The sequence below is a fragment of the Lethenteron reissneri genome, chromosome 30 (genome assembly GCF_015708825.2).
Source record: "Lethenteron reissneri isolate LAM-NWPU_2019-01 chromosome 30, ASM1570882v1, whole genome shotgun sequence".
Classification (NCBI taxonomy): domain Eukaryota; kingdom Metazoa; phylum Chordata; class Hyperoartia; order Petromyzontiformes; family Petromyzontidae; genus Lethenteron; species Lethenteron reissneri.
This window is the reverse complement of record NC_083808.1, coordinates 723,637-730,774: the sequence shown is the minus strand read 5'-3', so window position 1 is coordinate 730,774 and position 7,138 is coordinate 723,637. Positions and strand designations below refer to the sequence as shown.

Here is a 7,138-nt window from a genome sequence, read left to right as displayed (position 1 = left end):
AATGAGACCTTGACTACGATGAAGACGATGACAATGATGAGGACCTTGACTACGATGACGACGATGACGATGATGAGACCTTGACTACGATGACGACGATGTCGCATCGACGACGATCCGCGAGGCGCGTTCTCAGGAGCTTGTGCCACCACGCAGGATCGTGTGCCGGATGGCACGCGCCGACGGGCGGCACCAGGTTCGCGGGCACGCGCACATCTGCGTGGAGGAGTGCGTGGCGCAGTACATGGCTCTGTCCAAGCAGGTCTACACCTTCGTGGTATGTCCCGCACGCACGCACACCGCACGCACACGGCACCACGTATGTAGGGTGCGGTGCCACGCGTGCGCACGGATTTTCCGGACCCCGTGGCTGGTGGGGAGAGGTGATGAGTGATGGATGTTGGGGTCGAAGGGCGGTGGGCGGGGGGGGGGGGACGTGGGCCGGGTGCGAAGGGAGACGGAGAGGTGTGGAGCGTGGGTGCGAAGGCGGCGGGTAAGGCAAGGACGCGTGATCTACGCGCGTCACAACCTCGATCGATGGCAATAACGCCAACGTCAATGGGCACGGGATTAAATAACAGGCATGGATTTTTATAAAAACTGAAATCAATAACGGCATGCAGGTAATGTCTTCGGTTAAACCGCCACGTATAAATATTCACAATCGCAGCGGAGCGGCTTGTGCTGGCAGGTGCCATCGGTCGCGCTGGCTCACCCTGCGCACCTCCTTCAGCTGTCGTCTCTCTCGCGAAGCGTCTGGATCCTCCACGGACCCTTTTGCACCGACCTCTCCATTCTCATCTCTCTGCTCCCTCCACGCACTCTCCTACCTCTCATCTCTCATCTCACTCTGCTCCAGTAACCAAGGCTCTTAGGGAAGCCCCTGGTCAACCTTCGCTCTGTGGGGGGTCGCTCATTCTCCTTTGCTGACCCCACAGTCTGGAACTCCCTTCCCGCAGCCATCCGTGCTGTCAGCTCCCTGCCCCCTGGTCAAGTTCTGGCTCCAGACCTTCCTCCTCTCCTCTGCCTGTGACCAACTGCTTCCCTCACACAGAGACCCATACACCCACACAGAGACCCATATACTCTCATAGAGGCCCATAGACTCACACGGAGACCCATACACCCACGCAGAGACCCATGGACTCTCATAGAGGCCCATAGACTCACACGGAGACCCATACACCCACGCAGAGACCCATGGACTCTCATAGAGACCCATAGACTCACACAGAGACCCATAGACTCATACAGAGACCCATAGACTCACACAGAGACCCATAGACTTACACGGAGACCCATAGAATCACACAGAGACCCATAGACTCACTCAGAGACCCATCGACTCACACAGAGATCCATACATCCACGCAGAGACCCATCGACTCACACAGAGATCCATACATCCACGCAGAGACCCATAGACTCTCAAAGAGTCCCATTGACTCCCACGAATGGACATACAGAGCCATAGACCTATAAAATAAAAACACCTGACTCTTTCTCTACGATATGTTGACAAGCGGTTGCATTTGCACGCTGTGTAACTCCACGTCGTGGTGTATCGTGTTCCTGCATGGGGAGCAGCGGTGCAGCGGTTGGCACGCTGCGTGGTGCTGTGCACCCCCCCCTCCTCGTGTGCTGTGTCGACCTTCATAGGTGCTGCTCGCTAACAGCACTTGCCCCACCAAGACTACACTGGTTATCTTTGTCTTTGTGTGTGTCCCTCTGCCACCCCCCACCCCCCCCCCCAGCAACCGCGGTGCGCACGGTGGCGCCGGCGCGCGGCCCCGTGTCGGGCGGCACGCGCGTCTCCCTCCACGGAGTGCACTGGACGCCGGCAGCGCGGTGGGGTGGCGCTGGGCAACGAGAGCTGCGTGCTGCGCAGGTGACGGCGGCGAGGACGGCACCGCCGGATCAATCGGGGCGCGCGGGCGACGGGCGTCGTCGTGGAGACGGGGGAGCGTGAGCGTCGCCGCTGTTGCCGCCCGTGGTCAAATCGGTTTTTCGCGCAAATGAGTCGACAGCCTTAGCCGGATTAGCCGGATTACACGGGGGTCTCCCGAACCAGGCCCCTTGGCTACAGCGTCTCCACGGTGAGCGACGCCACCCCCGATCCGCCGTGCCGAGCACCCCGCCGGTGGTCGCCGCGCCACTCGCCACCGGAGCGGCCGGCAGCTTCCCTTTTGACCGGCGACCTCCACTCTGAAGATTGGCGGTCCCGTGAACTCTGACCTCGTCGCTTTTTACCCTACCTCTGGCCACGTGACCTTTGGTCCCACAAATTCTGGCCCCGCCACTTCCTGCCTCGGTGACCCCCCGCCCCGTGACCCTTGCCCCCGCGACCTCTGCCTCGACTTTCACGGCCGTGCCGCCAGCTTCCGAGGACGACGCGCAGCGGGGGGTCGCCGAGTGCCGCGGCGCACTCTGCCCAGGCCTGGCGGAGCGTTTACCGCTCGGCAATTACGGCCGTGCCGGCGGGACGCGACGCCGCAACGCTCCGGCTCTTGTTAGTCTCGGTCGCCCGGAGCAGATCGCTCGGCCTTTCCACTGGTGCGCGGTGACCGCTGTGGCGGTAATTGCTCTCCAGGTGTGATTTTTCCATTTGATTAGTGCGCCGAGCCCTTCGCCGTAATTAACCGTAACAGCTGCCAAAGTCCATTTTTCAAACGTGGACTAATTGGGGACTGGGGTTAAAAAAAGAGCAGCGCGAAAACATCGGCGCTGCCACCGACGCACGGGGCCGCCGGACGGCACGCTCCCCACGCCGCTGGAACAACGAGGATGCCGTGCCGATCCGTCGACCCGACGGCGAGCGCCGGGGAGCGTCGCCCCTCCCGCTCGGTTCTGACACGACGCCGCTCGCCGACAGGGACCGCGAGCGCCGACCCGGGTTCGATTCTCGCGGAACTATCGGCCTCGCTGGCCCGCATGTAGCGCCATTCTCGGAGCAACAGGTGCTCGCCAGTAGCTCTCGTCAGCGCCACTCTGCTCGGTGTGAATAGAGAGGTCATGAACTTTGAACTCGGTCTCTGTGTGCGCGCGTTTGTGTTTGTGTCTGTTTGTGAATGTGTGCGGCTGTGTTTCTGTCTGTATCTGCGTCCGCGCGTGCGTCTGCGTCTGCGTGCGGCAGTCGGAGTGCGGGCGAGATCGTGTGCACGTCCGCGTGGGCGCCCCGCGGGCCCGACTTCGTCGCCGTCTCCGTGTCTCTGGACGGCGCCGAGCTGAGCAGCGCCCTCCGCTACGAGTACACCGAGGACCCCGTCGTGACGCGCATCGAGCCCGAGTGGACCATCACGCAGTACGCACACGCACGCGCGCACACAGGGCCAAAACGCTCGATCCCACACTGAAAATGAGATGGGGAGAACTCATTCGATGGAATCTCGGACAGCCGTCTGTTTATTTGAGCACACGTACACATACGCACTCACACGCGCCTCCATTAGATGCACGCGGTGGGAACGGCAGGCACAGCGGTTGGCTCGGTGCGCTACGAACCCGGCGACCCGAGTTGTATTTACTGCCACTGACCAGCGTGGTGAAGTATGGTCAAACAATCACCGGAGTGTCGATGGTCCTTGCCTCACTCTGCCATTGGGGTACTGAATATTGCGTTGAACCAATACTGCTGAAATGATGCACTGCCGGAAGGCCGTGTGGCTGACAGGATGTGTATAATTTAATGTGGGAAGGCGGCAGCGTATCATCATTACACAGCGGGGGGGGGGGCGGGGGGGGGGGGGGGGGGGGCCTTCATCCAGCAGTGGAGCGGCGGGCGCCGGGCGTGAACGGTGAACGCCGCGAGAGGCTCGAGCAAAATGAGGGCGGCGGCTCCGAGCGTGAACTCGTTCAACCCATCCCCGTCCCACTTGACACGGCTTCAAAGTGCACCTAGCCTGGCGTAACCTCGTCGAGACACCACCACCGATCGCCAGTGTTTGTAATGCGTTAGTGTGCGCGCGTGTGGTGTGTGTCTTGTGTGGAGATAAAGCCGGCCGGCCACCCCTCGCACCGGCCTTCATAGGTGCTCGCTAACAGCACTTGCCCCTACAGTCTGTTATGTCTACATGGGGGATCTTTGTCTTTGTGTGTGTGCGCGCAGTGGAGGAACGCTGCTCACGGTCACGGGCAGTAACTTGGGCACGGTCCAGGAGCCCAAGATGAGGGCCAAGTACAAGGGGGTGGAGAGCGTCGACGTGAGTGCTGCTGCCTCTCACCATCATCACATCACCACCATCACCATCACCACCATCATCACCACCATCATCATCACCATCATCACCACCGTCACATCACCATCACCACCATCACACCATCAGCACCATCACCACCATCATCACCATCAGCACCATCACCACCATCATCACACATCACCACCATCATCCCACCATCAACATCACCACCATCATCATCATCATCACCACCATCACATCAACATCACCACCATCATCATCACCACCACCATCATCACCATCACCACCATCACATCACCACCATCACATCAACATCACCACCATCACCATCATCATCATCACCATCATCACCACCATCATCACCACCATCATCATCATCACCATCATCACCACCATCATCACCACCATCACCACCATCACCATCATCACCATCACCACCATCACATCACCACCATCATCACCACCATCATCACCATCACCACCATCATCACATCAACATCACCACCATCATCACATCAACATCACCACCATCATCACCACCATCATCACCATCATCACCACCATCATCACCACCATCACCACCATCATCACCATCATCACCATCACCACCATCACATCACCACCATCATCACCACCATCATCACCACCACCATCACCACCATCATCACCACCATCATCACCATCACCACCATCATCACATCAACATCACCACCATCATCACCACCATCACCACCATTGCTTGATATGGACATCGCGCCTCCCCCCATCGGTGCATGTCGAGGCGCCGAGCGGTAGTCTCGCCCAGGAGAACCCCCCGTGGCAGCTGCCGCTGTGTGGCCACGAGGTGAACGAGCGCCGCTCCGGCCTGCACGTGGGTCGTGTCCGCCAGTCGGGGCCGTGGTCGCCGCTCGCTCTCACCCAGTGGAGTCATTTGCGATGTCACTCACGGAGTTTGGCAACTTTGGACCGTGACTCCGACACGCGCACCACATTCTCTCTACACACAGATAAAGATCCTCGTATAGCCTTAACAGACTGTAGGGGCAAGTGCTGTTAGCGAGCACCTATGAACGGTACACGAGGGGGTGGGTGGCCAGCACCACGCCCGACCACCTTTGTCTCCCCAGTGGCGATGTTTGCACGCCGCACTGGCTACTCATTTGAGGCTGAGTCGACCTAGGGGAGGCTCAGGATCGGTTGAGATAATCGTCACTGGTGTTGGCCGTGAGCGGGAATCGAACTAGAGTCGTCGGGTTCGTAGTGATGCATAGAGCTAACCGCTACACACACTCACACCGCATGCAGATACACCACACAGACACATAAACATACACACACTCACACCACACACACCTAAACATACACACACTCACACCACACACACCTAAACACACACTCACACCACACGTGGAAACACACACGCATGCACACACGTAAACACAAACACATATCCCCAAGGAGGTAAACAAACTCTCGGATAGCTTCACGCAGCCCTCCGCTAAGCACCGCTGCTGCGCACGAGGCCAGGAATTGTGCAGTTGATGGGCGACGACTTCCCCCCTCCATTCAGCTGAGTGGATCTGCAGCCCCCACACCGCTCGTTTGCACAGGGAAACTTCCTTGACAGGCCGATGAGCCCCCTACTGTCTCAACCCTCCCCCCAACCTCCACCCGCATCGCATCGTCCGTCTGCCCGTCCCTCCGTGCGTGCGTGCGTGGGTGGGCAAGTGCTCGGTTTGCGGAGCGGCGGCACGGTGGTTAGCGCACTGAGCCGGCGTGTTTTTTGGCGACTGCTCTTCTGCAAAATGAGAAGTAGTTTGATTGAATTACAGTTGGATCCCACGCGTGGACTTAGAGATTCACTCCCGCTCACGGCCAACATCAGTGGCAAGTGAAATCCGAACCTCTCCCGTCCCTCCCCCAGGCTGACTCAGCCTCAAACGAGCACCCAGTACGGTTTGTAAACATCAACGCAGGGTCTGGCCTTAACAGGTGCTCGCTGACGGCACTGGTCCCAGCGGTCTGCTTAGTCGGCTACACGGGGGCGGTCTGCTCAGACTGTGCGTGTGCGTGGTTGGTAAACGGCACAGCTTGCGAGTGTTCACCCCTCCGACAAAAACCACGACCTTAACCCTCCCCTTCATGGCTGCTTTCAATTTCGCCGGCGCCCGTCTCTGCCGTGAACCACCGCCGGGGGAACCTTTGCCCGGAGCCGGCGCGACGCGGGCGGCGGTCCCGGCATCGTCGCCGGGAACCCCCCGGGAGGAGACGCCGGACCCTACCGGGCCGGCACGGTTAACCGTGCCCGCCCGGAGGCCCGGGCTGTGTTGGCGCTACCTCCACCGCCGCCGGGTGAACGGTTAAACAAACATTTTGGCGTAATAATTAAACCCTTGGAGAGAGAGGGAAAGGTTGTGAGGCGTGCGGGTGGGCGGGGGGGGGGGGGTGGGGGGTGGGTGCGGGGGTGGGTGGGTAGGGGGGTGGGAGCGGGTGGGTGGGGAAGTGGGTGCGAGGAGCAGCGGTGCCGTCACCGCGTGTCTGACCGCGCCGGTCGTGTTCGCCGTTTGCAGCCGCCCTAATTATTTTCATCGCCGCCGTCCCCGCTTGATCGTTCCCACGGTGCATAAATATCATCCCCTACGCCGCGCGCCCGTAATTGTTGATCTTCCACGAGACATGATGGCATTCTGCTGCAAAGCTTCACACCCCGCCCCCCCCCCGCCGTCTCCGCCACCCATGGCCCTCGCTCCTCCTCCTCCGTGCGGGAGGCGAGCAAACGTCGTGGAGCAGCGGCACGTGGATCCCCCGCTGTGTAGATGGTGACGCGGAATGGAGCGGCCCCACGCCCCCCCCACGCCCCCACGCCCCCTCTAGGCGCCCCTTGCTGCCAGGCAGGATAAAAGATGCTGCCCAAGCTGCTGCATCGGTACTCTTCCACAGGG

General features: G+C 60.1%; 1 pseudogene; it reads left to right on the top strand.

Moving 5' to 3' along the window:
* Positions 1 to 169: 169 nt before the first annotated feature.
* LOC133349587 (plexin-A2-like) overlaps positions 170 to 7,138 on the top strand; it is a 28,324-nt pseudogene continuing 21,355 nt past the window's right edge.